Source organism: Schistocerca cancellata, chromosome 1 (genome assembly GCF_023864275.1).
Source record: "Schistocerca cancellata isolate TAMUIC-IGC-003103 chromosome 1, iqSchCanc2.1, whole genome shotgun sequence".
NCBI lineage: Eukaryota > Metazoa > Arthropoda > Insecta > Orthoptera > Acrididae > Schistocerca > Schistocerca cancellata.
Window position 1 is genome coordinate 718845318 of NC_064626.1, and position 18037 is coordinate 718863354.

The following is an 18037-nucleotide window of genomic DNA, read 5'->3' on the forward strand; positions in this document are numbered from 1 at the left end:
CGTCGATCAGTTGTAGAATTTTGGAACACGTATTATGTTAGTGTAATGACTTTTCTGGAGACTAGAAATCTACTCTGTAGGAATCAGCATGGGGTTCGAAAAAGACGATCGTGTGAAACCCAGCTCGCGCTATTCGTCCACGAGCCTCAGAGGGCCATAGACACGGGTTCACAGGTAGATGCGGTGTTTCTTGACTTCCGCAATGCGTTCGATACAGTTCCCCACAGTCGTTTAATGAACAAAGTAAGAGCATGTGGACTATCAGACCAATTGTGTGATTGGATTGAAGAGTTCCTAGATAACAGAACGCAGCATGTCATTCTCAATGGGGAGAAGTCTTCCGAAGTAAGAGTGATTTCAGGTGTGCCGCAGGGGAGCGTCGTAGCACCGTTGCTATTCACAATATATATAAATGACCTTGTGGATAACATCAGACTTTCACTGAGGCTTTTTGCGGATGATGCTGTACTATATCGAGAGGTTGTAACGATAGAAAACTGTACTGAAATGCAGGAGGATCTGCAACGAATTGACGCATGATGCAGAGAATGGCGATTGAATCTCAATGTAGACAAGTGTAATGTGCTGCGAATACACAGAAAGAAAGATCCTTTATCATTTAGCTACAATATATCAGGTCAGCAACTGGAAGCAGACAATTCCATAAATTATCCGGGAGTAGGCATTAGGAGTGATCTAAAATGGAATAAACTTATAAAATTAGTCGTCGGTAAAGCAGATGCCAGACTGAGATTCATTGGAAGAATCCTAAGGAAATACAGTCCGAAAACAAAGGAAGTAGGTTACAGTGCACTTGTTAGCCCACTGCTTGAATACTGCTCGCCGGTGTGGGATCCATACCAGATAGGGTTGATAGAAGAGAGAGAGGAGATCCAACGGAGAGGAGCGCGCTTCGTTACAGGACCATTTAGTAATCGCGAAAGCATTACGGAGATGATATACTCCAGTGGAGGACTCTGCAAGAGAGACGCTCAGTAGCTCGGTACGGGCTTTCGTTGAAGTTTCGAGAATATACCTTCACCGAGGAGTCAAGCAGTATATTGCTCCCCCCTACGTATATCTCGCTAAGAGACCATGAGGATAAAATCAGAGAGATCAGAGCCCACACAGAGGCATTCCGAGAATCTTTCTTTCCACGAACAATACGAGACTGGAATAGAAGGGAGAACCGATAGTTACTCAAGGTACCCTCGGCCACACCCCGTCAGGTGGCTTGCGGAGTATGGATGTAGATGTAGATGTAGATGCCCCTCTGTATCCGCATCCAGTGACGCCTGTAGGCTGAGGATGACACGGCGGCCGGTCAGTACCGTTGGGCCTTCACGGCCTGTTCGGTCGGCGTTTAGTTTATATTCAGTCTAGAATCTATAACTTCTTCATTTATTTCTTTGACACTAGACCACACGAAATACATCTACAGTCTATTAAAAAGTCTAAATAACAATATTTTTGTCCACTGCAGCGTAAGGAGCTACAGGAGTGACAACTTGCGGTACTAAAATGTGAGAACAATTTGATACGGATTAACTATGTCCTTTGTAAAACCACTTTCCCTTAGTTTCAGTTCAATTGTTACACACATTTAATGCTTAATATGCCTCATCATGGAAATGTCAATGTAGGCCAACATTTTGGCAAATATCGGCAATCTCCAAGCAGAAGCGCATGAATGAGCAAGGCTGTGTGAATCATTCGCATCATTGCTGCCGGTGGCAGACACCCATCACCGATCGGATCACTGGCCCTAATTCTTCTCAGTCAGTCATCAGAATACAGATAGCTCACTTGACAGGCAAGTATACTCATCGGAAAAAAGAATCGGAACACCAAGAAGGAGTTTTGCGACATAAACGAAATTTGATGGGCGTGTTTCTACATTATGTCTATTAAAATTTCGCGCCAGTCGCATAAGAGTGGCGCAAGTAGCGCCAGTATGAGAATGAAAATCAAGTTTGGTTTAAATACACTCTGTAACGTTCGTGAGCCTTGGTTACTGTTGAGATTGGACGTGGTAAGTTGATATTCGTCTAGAATGCCCTTAAGGCGACGAAGACGCCATTATCAACATCTCACTGGGGCGACGAGAAGCACGGCTGTTCCGTCTATGATGATGTAGAAAGACTTAGCAGGAATGTAGTCACTGTACGTGGCTGCCGGCAGTGTTGTTCACGAGAATGTATAGTCAGAAGAAGACCGGGTTCCAGACGGCCACGTGGCACTATCGAGAGCGAAGACCATCGTGTTTGGCTTATGAGTCGGGCGCATCGTACGGCATCTACAGCAGCAATTTGAGTAGCAGAGACACAGAGAATGGCTACAAGCCGATTACTTAAAGGACAGCTCTGAGCCAGAAGCCCTGTAGCGTGCATTCCGCTGACCACAAACCACCGCCATTTGCGATTACGTGGGTGTCCATTGCGAGCTCATTGGATGGCAGGGTGGAGGTCTGTCGTGTTTTCTGATGAAAATTAGTTCTGCTTCGGTGCCGGTGATGGCAGTGTGTTGGTTAGCAGGCGACCAGTAGAGCGCCTGCAACCAACCTGTGCCGGCCGCGGTGGTCGAGCGGTTCTAGTTGCTTCAGTCCGGAACTGCGCGACTGCAACGGTCGCCGATTCGAATACTGCCTCGGACATAAATGTGTGTGATGTCCTTAGGTTAGTTAGCTAAGAAGTTTAGTTCTACGGGACTGATGATCTCAGATGTTAAGTCCCTTAAAAGCACTCCTTCAGGACACGAGTGGCCTACCGGGACCATCCGACCGCCGTGTCATCCTCAGTGGAGGATGCGGATAGGTGAGGCGTGGGGTCAGCGCACCGCTCTCCCGGTCGTTATGGTGGTATTCTTGACTGAAGCCGCTACTGTTCGGTCGAGTAGCTCCTCAGTTCGCATCGCGAGGCTGAGTGCACCCAGACAAATGGCAACTGCGCATGGCGGCCTGGATGGTCACTCATCCAGGTGCCGACCACGCCCGACAGCGCTTAACTTCGGTGATCTCGCGGAACCGGTGTAGCCACTGCGGCAAGGCCGTTGCAGTGTGTTAAGTCCCATAGGGCAAAAAAAAAAAAAAATCTGTCTGCGTGGTAGGCACACTGGACTACAGCTGGAGTTGTGGAAGGCGCGATCTCGTGTGACGGCAGGAGCACTCTCACGGTTATTCCACACTTCCTCACTGGAAATTTGTGCGTCAGTCAGTCTGGTGGTTCGACTTCTTGTGTTACTATTCATAAACTGCATTGCAGGTGATGTTTACCAACTGGATAACGCTCGCCCACTGTTTTAACCCATGATACTCTGCAGAATGACGTGGTACTTTGTCCTTCTCTGTCTGCAGTCGAGCACATACGGGACCCATCGGACAACTGAAGCACCGTCCACAAACGGTATTAACTGTCCCTGTATCATGGAACACTGCCTCACAAACTGACATCCGGCACCTGTACGGCGCAATGCATACACTTTCGCATGCTCGCTTTCAGCATTCTGGCGGTTACGCCGGTTATTAACGTGCCAGCATTTCACATTTGCAATGGCTTATTTCGCGCCTACATTAAACTGCCATCTTGCAATGTCACTCAATTATATTACGTAGAAAAATGTGTTCCCGAGATTTCATTGCTGTACATTAATTATTTTTTTGGTGTTGTGATTTTTTCCGTCGGTCTTTTAGGAGCACTTGTTCACAGCTCAGAACCTCTACTGTCTGATTTTCAGAAATTCAGCATTGCCTTCGCCTTTTTGAAAGATTAGTGTCTTACCAACTTCGTTACCAACATTATATTTGTCGAGGCAGCTGAGATTGTTTTCCCTTACCGCTAACGACGCTTAAAGGGAATTATGAGTTCTAACAAACATTTTTGGAACAGTGATTAAATTTTTTTTTTAATTTTTTGTTTTTAAAATTCAGTCTTAATCACACCGCGTATGTTACAAGAACATAGGTGACCGGTTTCGGTCATATCACATGACCATCATCAGACCCATGGTATCCTTCGAAGGTGGTAGGTGGAGCACTCTTCTTGACATCACAGCAGGGTAACAGATACAAATAAAATTTATAATAATGTATGTTGAACTTGCGAATTTCACCTGTGAAATCTTTTCAAATGTTAAACTATGCAAACAGCATGTTTTGTCACTTGTATGGACCGTAACGAGTTTTCGCAAGTTTTCTGTGTATCACCTATGTTACTCGGGTCCTGTGCCTTGTAGCCGTTTAAAGCTCATGCTCCTCAGAACTTCACTGTTTCTTCTAGCGCCATGGGAGAAGATGTTTCATTAATTTTGTAACAAATTAATCATGACCGTTTGAAAGTGGCTCAGCCTACAGGTTTCGATCGCGCCATTCCGTCTAAACACATGCGTCGCTATCCGTCTTCCTGTAAGACCGAGGAACTCTTCTACTGTCAGAGACAATCTATTTGTTACGGAGACTTTTAATCTGTCAAGCGTCACACCACCACACAAAGTTGTAATAGTCAACAAAACAGTTACTGGAGGCGCCGGGTATCGATCCCGGTACCTCTCACATGCTAAGCGAGCGCTCTACCATCTGAGCTACGCCCCCAGACACGAGAGTTTGTGCTTCGATGTCGTACACTCGTTTCCAGGCCAGCGCCCTGGGTGCCAGTACGACCACGCCCTCCTCTCTCCCCACCCAGTCGTCCACTCTGCCTCCATGCGTGCCAGCAAAACCTCGGCCACGCACACAGACTGTGTTACCAGGAAATCTCAAGCAGCTGGGGGCGTAGCTCAGATGGTAGAGCGCTCGCTTAGCATGTGAGAGGTACCGGGATCGATACCCGGCGCCTCCAGATACGATTTTGGAAAAAAGAGGGCCACGATATTTTGACCATGCAAGGGTAGCACAATCATTAGTCTCTTTAGTGGCTGGAATGAATGGCTTGACGAGAAATCAGTTGAGAGGCTACAACCAACCTGTTTGGATGCTATACACACTGGCCATACACCTGGAATTATGGTCTGAGATGCGATTTCGTATGACATTAGGAGAACCCTCGTAGCTATATCATGCACCCTGACTGCAAATTTGTACGTAAATCTGATAATTCTACCTGCTATGTTGTCATTCATATACAATATTCAAAAAATGACCCTTAGCACTATGGGACTTAACATCTGAGGTCATTAGTCCCATAGAACTTAGAACTACTTAAACCTAACCAACCTAAGGACATCACACACAACCATGCCCAAGGCAAGATTCGAACCTGCGACCGTAGCGGTCGCGCGGTTCCAGACTGTAGCGCCTAGAACCGCTCGGCCACTCCGGCCGGCCATATACAATATTCCAGTTGGTGTTTTCCAACAGGATAACGTTCGCCCACATACTATTATTGAATCACAACATGCCCTACAGAGTGGCGGCATGTTGCCTTGGCCCACTCGATCACCAGATCTGTGTCCAGTCGAGCACGTAATGGGCATCATCGTTCGACGTCTTCAGCGTCATCCACAAACATTATTAACTGTCCTTGTATCGACCGACCAAGTGCAACACACATGAAACTGCATCCTACAACCTGACAACCAGCACTCGTAAGACACAATGCATGTAAGCTCGCATGCTTTCATTCAACTTTTTGGCGGTTACACCGGTTATTAATGTACCATCATTTGCAATGGCTTATCTCTCACTTATTTTAACCTGTGATCTTGCAAGTATAATCAATTAGAAAAATGCGTTCCCGAAAGTTCATTACCCTTAATTATTTATTTTTTTGTGTTGCGACTTTTCCCGTAACTGTATAAAAAACTGATCCCCTCTCGATTGATGCGTAATGGCATGAGGTTTGGCAGATGAGCTCGCCGTAAAGTGAGCCAGTTACAGTAATACACTGACCCACCATACCGTTACAGTCCTCACCTGGCGTTGCCGTCCACCTGCTGGTAAGTGCCCGGATGGTTAGCGGAACCAGGGACACTTCGGGACACAGAATACGTGACTTCTACACCACAAAATAGTTTTGATGCGAATAAATACCGGACCTCTTGCTAGCAAGGGATACATCTAAGCAGCAAGTCAGAGGTCGCTCCCGTTGCCTTTACCACCATTCTGACAGGTCCGCCTGCCAAGGGAGTCCAACCAACTGATGGGCTGCGGGTAGAATTGAGGCACTCCTAGCCACCGAGCCACGGGGCGCCCACCAGCGCCAGACGGTGCCACCAAGACTCAGGTCCGGAGTTTGCACCTCCGTCACCGTAGAATGCGTCGACCGCAAGCTAGCCTAACCTGTGACCGAGCCCTGCTGTGCAACGTCACTCTGTAGCTGAGCTATCACTGCCGGCCACCTGAAGTTTACAGACGAAGGAAGGTGCACGTGCCACAGTGAAAAAGTACAGTTACTATAGCCTGAGGTAATGCTGCGGTAGCCTCAATTGACTGAGCCATCATCTCAGCAACGTAGGGTCAAAAATGGCTCTGAGCGCTATGGAACTTAACTTCGAAGGTCATCAGTCCCATAGAACTTAGAACTACTTAAACCTAACTAACCTAAGGACATCACACACATCCATGCCCGAGGCAGGATTCGAACTTGCGACCGTAGCAGTCGTGCGGTTCCGGACTGAAGCACCTAGAACCGCTCGGCCACCGCGCCCGGCCTTATTTATTCCTGCTGCATCTTCATTGGGACGGATGCAGTTGAATTACTTCGAGGGCACAGGTTTTTATAAGGTGCCTGGCTTGAAGAGATGTAATGACGTCATTCTCAGATGCCCTACCTCTTTCCGCAGTATGTATCATCCGCTCTAGAATTTGATTCCATGGCTCTAAGACAGCGTTTGTCGACCATTTTCTGAATAACAGAAGTTCCATTGTTAAAAGGTTTATTGTTCATTGACCTCTTAGGAAAGCGTCTTTATATTGCAAAAGTAAATTCCGTCTACAGGCCCTTGTAGGCACAATGGTACTGGCTGACCGCAGTGGCGTCATTGGATGCGGTATGGAGGGCCGGTCAGCCAGCATACTGCTCTCCCGGCCGTTGTGTTTTCATGCTTTCGAGCCGGTACCACTCGGTCAAGTAGCTCCTCAATTGTACTCACGAGGTATTCCATTCCAGTCCTCCCACCAAAGAAAAATCTCTTGCAGTACTGGAAATCGAATCTGGGTCGTCCTCATCTGCAGCACTGACCACTCTGCTACGGAAGCGTGCTGTCTTAATGTTAGACGCAATCAAATCAACAATTTACACCTTCCTCAAAATTTCACCCAAAATCTTTACTTAACTATACAGCTTCATTAATAACATTGTATTTAACGCTGAGGTCCAAGTGGGCTAAAAACATTCTAAGATTCCATACATCTAGTAGTTGTCCCTGGATAACAATGACGCTATTGAAGAGGTAGGACACAGCTCGGGTCCAGCAGATATTGCAACAGAACATTTGTGAAATAACGGCAATTTATGCAACCGATGAAGGAATTGTTCTGCCGTCCTCTTCAGTATACGCGTGCAGCGGGGATTATGAGAGACCATTTCGGTGCACGTGTCTCTTGAAGCAGTCGTGACCGAAGCTCAGACGTGCGATGGTAGTTGTGAGCCTCCCTGACCACTCTTCGTTGAAACCTGGTAGCTCGGGACTCCTCAACGACTAATTGCTTCATAAGAGTGATCTAATTATATGAGTTTTATCCATAGTGGCTGCTGTTGAACTCCGTGACTGTTCCTTTATAGGGTGTATAAAAATTTCCGCCACCAGTCACAATAAAAGGTTATTTATTTGTCACCCGACCGGTTGCGGGCTTGCGCCCATCTTCAGGTGTTTATACATTCATGTACATGTTTATATGCTGGAGATCACTATATAAATACAAAAAAATTATTTGCTGACGACTAAACAGATTCAAGTGGGACAATTGTAAGTGGCAAGGGAGCATTTGTCGAAAATACATCTGTACTTACAGAAAGTTGAAGCATCATTATTATAGTTACTCTGTGGTGACCATTTTTCCACTTAGTTACACACTTATGATTTTCATCTCCATAAAAAAATGGCTCTGAGCACTACTGGACTTAATATCCGAGGTCATCAGTCCCCTAGAACTTAGAACCACTTAAACCTAACTAACCTAAGGACATCACACACATCCATGCCCGAGGCAGGATTCGAACCAGCAACCGTAGCGGTCGCGCGGTTCCAGACTGAAGCGCCTAGGACCGCTCGGCCACACTGGCCGGCTTCACGTCCATATTTCAGGTTTATAAAGTTTAGCTGCATGTTTCACTATTACGATGTGCACTCGTGGAATACACTGTGCCGGCCGGAGTGACCGAGGCGTTCTAGGCGCTACAGTCTGGAAACGCGCGACCGCTATGGTCGCAGGTTCGAATCCTGCCTACGACATGGATGTTTGTGATGTCCTTAGGTTAGCTAGGTTTAAGTACTTCTCTAAGTTCTAGGGGACTCATGACCTCGGATATTAAGTCCCATAGTGCTCAGAGCCATTTGAACCATTTTTATTGCTGCGCGGTATGCGATCCTTACCAGGTAGGATTGACGGAGGACATCGAAAAAGTGCAAAGAAGGGCAGCTCGTTTGGTGTTATCGCGCAATAGGGGTGAGAGTGTCACTGATATGATACGCGAGTTGGGGTGGCAGTCACTGAAACAAATGCAGTTTTCTTTGCGGCAAGATCTATTTACAAAATTTCAATCACCAATATTTTGTTGACAGTCACCTACGTAGGTAGAAATGATAATAAATTAGGAGAAATCAGAGCTCGAACGGAAAAATTTAAGTGTTCCTTTTTCGCACGCGCAATTCGAGAGTGGAATGGTAGAGAAGTAGTATGAAAACGGTTCGATGAACCCTCTGCCAGGCACAAGTGTGCATTGCAGATTAACCATGTAGATGTAGATCTTTTTTTTCTAAAGCAGCCTATGTTGTTACGAAGGATTAAGTCATCTCCATCCCAAATTTCATCGAATTTGGCTCAGCAGTTCAGTTGTGAAAACGTAAGAGACAATTACTCTCGCTTTTAATAATATTAGTACGGAAGCGTGGATTAAATGTGTTGAGGAATGTATGAGCATTGTCCTCATTACGTTGAATCTTATTATGTAGAACATATCAGTCAATAAACGCATTTTCAAAAATAGTTCAAATGGTTCTGAGTACTATGGGACTTAACTGCTGAGGTCATCAGTCCCCTAGAACTTGGAACTACTTAAACCTAACTAACCTAAGGACATCACACATATCCATGCCAGAGGCAGGATTCGTACCTGCGACCGTAGCTGTCGCGCGGTTCCAGACTGAAGCGCCTAGAACCGCTCGGCCACACCGGCCGGCCAACGCATTTTCACAAATATGATACAGTTCAAACGTCAAAGAGTAAACAGCTTTTTAAAATAGTAAGTATCCTTCCCCATGTCACGTTATAAGACTTTAAATCTACATTTTTATCATACTCCGCAATCCACCTAACGGTGAGTGGCGGACGATACTTCCGGAACTGCCAACTGATACCGATCCACTCGCGAATGGGGCATGGGAAGAACGATTGTCGGTAAGCTTCTGTATTAGCTTTAATTACTCAATTTTTCTCGCCGTGGTCATTACCGAGAAGTATGTGGCAGGAAATAATACGTTGACCGACTTTTCTCGGAAAGTGCTCTCTCGAAATTTCAGTTGTAAACCTCTCCGCGATGCACTACGCTTCTCTTGTAACGTCTGCCACTGGAGTGTGTTGAACATCTCTGTAACGCTGTCACGCCGACTAAACGACCATGTGACGAAACGCGCCGCTCTTCGTTGGATCGTCTCTATCTTTTGACCGAGCGAGGTGGCGCAGTGGTTAGCACACTGGACTCGCATTCGGGAGGACGACGGTTCAATCCCGTCTCCGGCCATCCTGATTTAGGTTTTCCGTGATTTCCCTAAATCACTTCAGGCAAATGCCGGGATGGTTCCTTTGAACGGCCGATTTCCTTCCCCATCCTTCCCTCACCCGAGCTTGCGCTCCGTCTCTAATGACCTCGTTGTCGACGGGACGTTAAACACTAATCTCCTCCTCCTCCTCCTCTATCTTTTGTATCACTTCTGCTGGGTAAGGGTTCCAGATAGATGAAAGATACTCAAGAATCTGTCTAATAAACTACTTCCTTCGCGGGTGACTTACCTTTCCTTAAGATTCTTCCTGTGTATCTCATTCTGGCATCTGCTTTTCCTACTATTTGTTATACGTCGTCATTGCACTTTAAGTCTGTCCGGATAGTTACCCCTAGAGATATTACGGTAGATACTGTTGCAGTAGTGTAGTTATACAGTAGTGAATTTCTTTTCCTGTGTATGCGCAATATGTTATAATTATTTACGGTCACGGTGAACTGCCAGAGCGTACACCATTACTACTTTCTTATAGACAATCGCATCTTCTGCAAATAGTCTTAAAAGGCTTCTGAAGCTTTCTGTTAGATCATTAATATACGATTTAAATAATGGCGGTCTTACCACTCTTCTTTGGGGTACTCCGAAAATTACCTTTACATCTGTCGATTTGTTCCGTTAAAAGCAACGTGTTGAGTTCTGTCTGCAAGAAAGTCTCGAATCCCGTCGCAAATCGAGTGCGATACTCTATAAGCTCGTAAACTTTCACTAATTTTATTTTTTTCACTAAAATCGCGATATAATTTTTTTCCGTTATCAGATTGTGATGAAATAAAGCCTACATATTGTCCAAAGCTCCACTCAACTTATCCATGAAAATTCGTCCAGTAGCATTGGAGATTAGCATGCTGAAATAGACACGTTGCTTTTACAGTTTTATTATTAGTACAGATATAAACACGTGACGCTGCAATCATGGACTGTGCGGCTGGTCCCGGCGGAGGTTCGAGTCCTCCCTCGGGCATGGGTGTGTGTATTTGTCTTTAGGATAATTTAGGTTAAGTAGTGTGTAAGCTTAGGGACTGATGACCTTAGCAGTTAAGTCCCATAAGATTTCACACACATTTGGCCATTTTTATAAACACGTGAACTCAGATACATATTTTTGAAACACATTTTATATTTAGCAAAACAGTGATATGTTTAAGAGGAGAATAGGACATATACAAAACCCTGAAAGCAATTTCTCCTCGGTTATGTAATAATGGAATTGGAGGACGTCTAATGAAACTGATTCAAAAAATGCTTCAAATGGCTCTGAGCACTATGGGACATAACATCTGAGGTCATCAGTCCCCTAGAACTTAGAACTACTTAAACCTAACTAACCTAAGGATATCACACACATCCATGCCCGAGGCAGGATTCGAACCTGCGACCGTAGCGGTCGCGCGGTTCCAGACTGATGCGCCTAGAACCGCTCGGCCACACCGGCAGGCAATGAAACTGGTACGGGAAGTCATACCCCACACAATGTCGGATAGCATGAGTCATGGAGACATTTCTAATGATAAGTTACGCTTCCACCACGCCCTTGCATATAAACTTGCGAGTGGAATAATCCAATTCTGCAGTCAGTGACTTACAAGGGAACATTCCAAAGGGCCTATAAACGATCTTGATGAGATTTGGTGGGTGTGTATAAGGGAAAAGTAGTGCAATACTATTTTTTTTTGTTTTTGTCGAATTTCACTTGTAAGAGGCAAAACATAGCTCGAAAGGTAATTTGGCAGTTTAAGTTTAGAGGAAATATCTTCGATACGATGATGATGTATAAAAATATTTTTCGTAAAAAGGTTAATATGTAATTGATGTTATTGAAAACCGTATAATTAGCTTTTGTGATTGATTTGAAAATTTACAAAATACCCCAGCACCATTAACTAATGTTCAAAAGTGAAAGGTTCTGTTACAACATAAATTAAAGACCCTTTCAAGCCACGTAATGTGTAATAAAGTCGGTTTCTGAAATGCCATGTTTGGAAAATAAGCTGCACACAGTGTTCTGACGGAGTATTTTTATCATGTTGTTGTTGTTGTCTTCAGTCCAGAGACTGGTTTGGTGCAGCTCACCATGCTACTCTATTCTGTGCAAACTTCATTTCCCAGTACCTACTGCAACCTACATCCTTCTGAATCTGGTTATTGTATTCATCTCCTGGTCTCCCTCAACTATTTTTACCCTCCACGCTGCCCTCCAGTACTAAATTGGTGATCTCTTGATACCTCAGAATATGCCCTACCAACCGATCCCTTCTTCTAGTCAAGTTGTGCCACAAATTTCTCTTCTCCCCAGTTCTATTCAATGCCTCCTCATTAGTTATGCGATCTACCCATCTAATCTTCAGCATTCTTCTGTAGCACCACATTTCGAAAGCTTCTATTCTCCTCTTGTCTAAACTATTTATGGTCCACGTGGCTACACTCCATACAAATACTTTCAGAAAGCCGGCCGTAGTGGCCGAGCGGTTCTAGGCGCTACAGTCTGGAACCGCGCGACCGCTACGGTCGCAGGTTCGAATCCAGCCTCGGGCATGGATGTGTGTCATGTCTTTAGGTTACTTAGGTTTAAGTAGTTCTAAATTATAAGGGACTGTGACCTCAGCAGTTAAGTCCCATAGTGCTCAGAGCCATTTGAACCATCTGAACTTTCAGAAACGACTTCCTGACACTTAAATGTCAGATTTTTATTTTACGTGTTACATTCACGGTTTTTGTTTTTTCGTGTATCGTTTCACGTATGTATATTATGTTAATTGAAAACCACCAGGGTTGCCCAGAAAGTAATGCATCTCACTTTTTTCTCAGCCGAAAACAACGCTATGAATGCGGAAGGTTACTTTGTTTTATTTGAAGTCTAATAAGTGAGCGCGCAAAGTTTCCGTCACTCCCGGCAGATAACGTAGTTGCAGGACAGTTTCAAAATGGCGTCTATAGGTGATGTACGTTACAAGCAACGTGCCGTCATTGAATTTCTCACTGCAGAGAAAGAAACTCTGGGGAATATTCACAAACGCTCGTGCAAAGTCCATGGAGCATCTGTCGACAAAAGTACAGTTAATCGCTGGGCACGGAGGGTGAGGTCATCAGAAGGCGGTCAAAAAAAATGGTTCAAATGGCTCTGAGCACTATGCGACTTAACTTCTGAGGTCATCAGTCGCCTATAACTTACAACTAATTAAACCTAACTAACCTAAGGACATCACACACATCCATGCCCGAGGCAGGACTCGAACCTGCGACCGTAGCAGTCGCTCGGCTCCAGACTATAGCGCCTAGAACCGCACGGCCACTCCGGCCGGCGAAGGCGGTTCGGCGGAGCTCTACGATTTGCAGCGGTCGGGGAGACCATCCACGCCTGTCACCTGGCATGTTGCAGCGAGCTGATGTCATTCGCGAGGATAGACGCATCACGACTCGGCTGTTGGCGCTGCATCCGTCAATGAACAAAGGAAGTGTGGATGCAATTATCTGCACCCTTGGATATCCAAAAGTTTGTATACCGACAGGGCATACACGTCCTTGTTTCGCGCTGAAGGATGGCCATAGAACGGGATGGAGATTACGTGGTAAAATAGGGTGTGTAGATGAAATAACATTCTTTGGTATGTGTAATTCTCATTATATTCAATAAAAAATTGATGAAGGAAAAAATGCGGGGTATTACTTTCTGGGCAACCGTTGTATAAGTAACTCATCTTATGATAGAAAGTAATTACAATAATGACAATCTTTAAGGAAATGCTCAATACATAACGTCTCTTACAACATGCACATAAAAGGAAAGAAATTTCTTCACGTAATATACACGACGGAGAAGACAATATAAAACAAAATTAGGGAGGATTTCAAATTGTCACGCCGCGCGGGGTAGCCGCGTGGTCTTGGGTGCCTTGCCACGGTTCGTGCGGCTCTCCCTGTCCGGAGTTCGAGTACTCCCTCGGGCATGGGTGGATGTGTTGTCCTTAGCGTAAGTTAGATTAAGTAGTGTGTAAGCCTAGGGACCGATGACCTCAGCAGTTTGGTCCCCTATGAACTTACCACAAATTTTCAATTTGTCACGAGTGAACTTCTAAGTATCTCATTTGTATCAGGCATATTTCAGTACATAGGTAAGCCTTATCGAAAAGAATTGTTTGTGTACTAGTGACTGTAGTTTGACTAGATTGTTCAAATGGCTCTGAGCACTATGGGACTTAACAGCTATGGTCATCAGTCCCCTAGAACTTAGAACTACTTAAACCTAACTAACCTAACGACATCACACAACACCCAATCATCACGAGGGACTAATTGTTTCTCAAGTGGAGACTAACATCATAATAGGTCAACAGAACTGTATCTGAAAACCTTCTCACGAAGTTCTTTCAACATCGACAACCGTATACATTCCACGGCTGTACGTGTGCGATCGAGCCCTTTGGGATCACCAGATGAAGTTCCTTATTCTCGGGATGGATGCTCTAAACAGTTCTTTCAGACTGATCAGAAACAAAAGAATACGTATTGGACTATTTTGCCCCCTCCATACATCAAGATCGTTTATTGACACTTGGGAATGCTCCCTTGTTAGTGAGAACGGATAAAAATCGGCTGCTGTATCACATTTTGTAATGTCAGAGGACAGCCACAGAAAACAGATATGTACGCAGTGACAAAAAAAGAAGCATAACGTGACTAACGCACCGTCAGTCCAGAAACAAAGCGAGATGTCAGCTGCCGCTGTACGCGAGTGCGGCCGCCAATTCGGAGAGAATTTTTCTGGAGGAAAACACACATCAGAGGCAGGCAGTTTGGGGGAAGGCAGCGCCACGCCGCCGGTATGCGGCCGACCTGTAAATAAAATTCAAAGCATTCCTGGCGGGCCTTTGATGCCGCCCCGCGTCCCCGGGCCGTCTTTTTGTAGCACAGCCGTCCCGTCCTGTGCGGCGCGGAGCGATGCGCTTCTTCCGCAGAACAGAAGAGTAGCGCAGCGGAGAGTGCGCGCGACAAACGGCCGCTTCTGCGCGCGACGTGCGAGGGTGCTCGTTCCGGAGGGCGGGGCTGCGGCGGGCGGAGCGCGGTATGGGGGCAGCGCTGGCCAGCGGCGTTCAACCCATCGTCTTATACTGCCGGCTCACAGCCGGTCGCAAGTTTCAAGTCCGATGTTCTGTTTCCGTCTGTGAGAGAGGCCGAGCTGTTGTAGCTTCCTCTTCCCTGTTAATAGATACCATTGGAAAGCTGTGAAATCGGTATGTGGCCGGCCGTTGTTGGGGGTGTGCTGTTCTAAGCGCTTCAGTCTGTGACTGCTACGGTCGCTGGTTGGAATCCTGCCTCGGGCATGGATGTGTGTGATGTCCTTAGGTTAGTTACGTTTAAGTAGTTATAAGTTCTAGGGGGACTGATGACCACAGCAGTTAAGTCCCATAGTGCTCAGAGCCATTTGAACCATTTTTTCAAATCCATCTGTTTGGTGGTGAATAACACACTCGATTTCTTACAGTGTTTTGCGAACTATAAGCAATTGTTTTCAGGTTGAGTTAGGTTTATCCCCCCCTCCCCCCCTCCTCCAAACCTCTCAAGAACACAGCTTCCAGACATTGTGTAGTGTGCATAACAAGGAAGAAGAAAACTATGAGTGTAAGAATAGTGTAGTGGCGTTGCATTTTTTCGAGTATGCCACACCAACAAAAACTTTTAAAGCAGTATTGTCTTCACTCTTTATTACTTCAATAAATATCAAAGATAGTTATGTAAAGAATACCGATCAAAAAACTGTCATTTTGAGAAAAGTGTGTAAGACAAAATATGATGATTTTCGTAAATTTAAACAGTGCCTATACCGTAGACTGTGGCTGCCGGCACGGTAGCTCAGCGTGTTCGGTCAGAGGGTTTAGCTACCCTCTGTAATAAAAAAAAACTGAGTGAGCGGATCAACGAACAACCTGAACGAGTATCATCGGACGTCCGCCACGAACAAAGTCAACGAACAATACAGAACAAAATGGGAATAAAAAATAAATAAAAAACCTATGGGGAAAATATTAGCAACTCAATGGGTTATGGGGGGAAATTGACCGAAAATATCAATTTTCAGTTTTAGTAGGACTCACGGACAATAATTTCCCAGAGCTTCAATGATGAAATCTCATCCGCAGCGCCTCAAAAGTAATTAAATGTGTGACTCGAGATAGATGACAAAGGGGAATGGCCCGATGACTTTCTTGCAACGGTAGTGATACCAACTGAGAAAAAGAGAAATAACTATAAATGTGAAGAGCATAGGACTACCAGCATAATTCCTCATGTTGCTACAGCATTGCTGAGAGTGATGAACAGAAGACTATATAGCAAATAGGACACATGAACTGGGGAGGCACAGTTCGGATTTAGAAGAGGAAAAGGAGCAAGAGATGCTACTGGTCTGTTAAGAATAATAGGAGGAAGATACATGGAGAAAGGCAGACATATTTGCTGTGATTTTAAACATAGCTGCGCAACAGCAACGGTTCCACGTAATAAGACTAAAAACAGCCGACCAGTTGCAATGAATAAAGTAATCTTTACCTAGGTTTCGACAGATTTAAATCTGTCTTCTTCAGAAGGCGGCAGTATTACATTAATATGGAATGATGTATCATTGTCGTTTTTACAAATATCTGCTTAGATCCAATAGTCCAAAATAAAATATAGCCCTGAAAATAGGGTTTGTCATGTACATCCATGTACTAATTTTTATTTACATGACAAACCCTATTTTCAGGGCTATATTTTATTTTGGACTAAGATTTAAATCTGTCGAAACCTAGGTAAAGATTACTTTATCCATTGCAACTGGTCGGCTGGTTTTAGTCTTATATACACTCCTGGAAATTGAAATAAGAACACCGTGAATTCATTGTCCCAGGAAGGGGAAACTTTATTGACACATTCCTGGGGTCAGATACATCACATGATCACACTGACAGAACCACAGGCACATAGACACAGGCAACAGAGCATGCACAATGTCGGCACTAGTACAGTGTATATCCACCTTTCGCAGCAATGCAGGCTGCTATTCTCCCATGGAGACGATCGTAGAGATGCTGGATGTAGTCCTGTGGAACGGCTTGCCATGCCATTTCCACCTGGCGCCTCAGTTGGACCAGCGTTCGTGCCGGACGTGCAGACCGCGTGAGACGACGCTTCATCCAGTCCCAAACATGCTCAATGGGGGACAGATCCGGAGATCTTGCTGGCCAAGGTAGTTGACTTACACCTTCTAGAGCACGTTGGGTGGCACGGGATACATGTGGACGTGCATTGTCCTGTTGGAACAGCAAGTTCCATTGTCGGTCTAGGAATGGTAGAACGATGGGTTCGATGACGGTTTGGGTGTACCGTGCACTATTCAGTGTCCCCTCGACGATCACCAGTGGTGTACGGCCAGTGTAGGAGATCGCTCCCCACACCATGATGCCGGGTGTTGGCCCTGTGTGCCTCGGTCGTATAGAGTCCTGATTGTGGCGCTCACCTGCACGGCGCCAAACACGCATACGACCATCATTGGCACCAAGGCAGAAGCGACTCTCATCGCTGAAGACGACACGTCTCCATTCGTCCCTCCATTCACGCCTGTCGCGACACCACTGGAGGCGGGCTGCACGATGTTGGGGCGTGAGCGGAAGACGGCCTAACGGTGTGCGGGACCGTAGCCCAGCATCATGGAGACGGTTGCGAATGGTCCTCGCCGATACCCCAGGAGCAACAGTGTCCCTAATGTGCTTGGAAGTGGCGGTGCGGGCCCCTACGGCACTGCGTAGGATCCTACGGTCTTGGCGTGCATCCGTGCGTCGCTGCGGTCCGGTCTCAGGTCGACGGGCACGTGCACCTTCCGCCGACCACTGGCGACAACATCGATGTACTGTGGAGACCTCACTCCCCATGTGTTGAGCAATTCGGCGGTACGTCCACCCGGCCTCCCGCATGCCCACTGTAGGCCCTCGCTCAAAGTCCGTCAACTGCACATACGGTTCACGTCCACGCTGTCGCGGCATGCTACCAGTGTTAAAGACTGCGATGGAGCTCCGTATGCCACGGCAAACTGGCTGACACTGACGGCGGCGGTGCACAAATGCTGCGCAGC

The 18037-nt window shown here is 45.9% G+C and overlaps 2 non-coding genes across 2 annotated transcripts; one reads left to right on the forward strand and one right to left on the reverse strand.

Moving 5' to 3' along the window:
- Positions 1 to 4512: 4512 nt before the first annotated feature.
- On the reverse strand, positions 4513 to 4585 carry Trnaa-agc (transfer RNA alanine (anticodon AGC)). The gene has a single exon. It is a non-coding gene; the product is annotated as a tRNA-Ala (tRNA).
- A 174-nt stretch (positions 4586 to 4759) lies between these two features.
- Positions 4760 to 4832, forward strand: Trnaa-agc (transfer RNA alanine (anticodon AGC)). Its single transcript has one exon. It is a non-coding gene; the product is annotated as a tRNA-Ala (tRNA).
- Positions 4833 to 18037: the final 13205 nt, after the last annotated feature.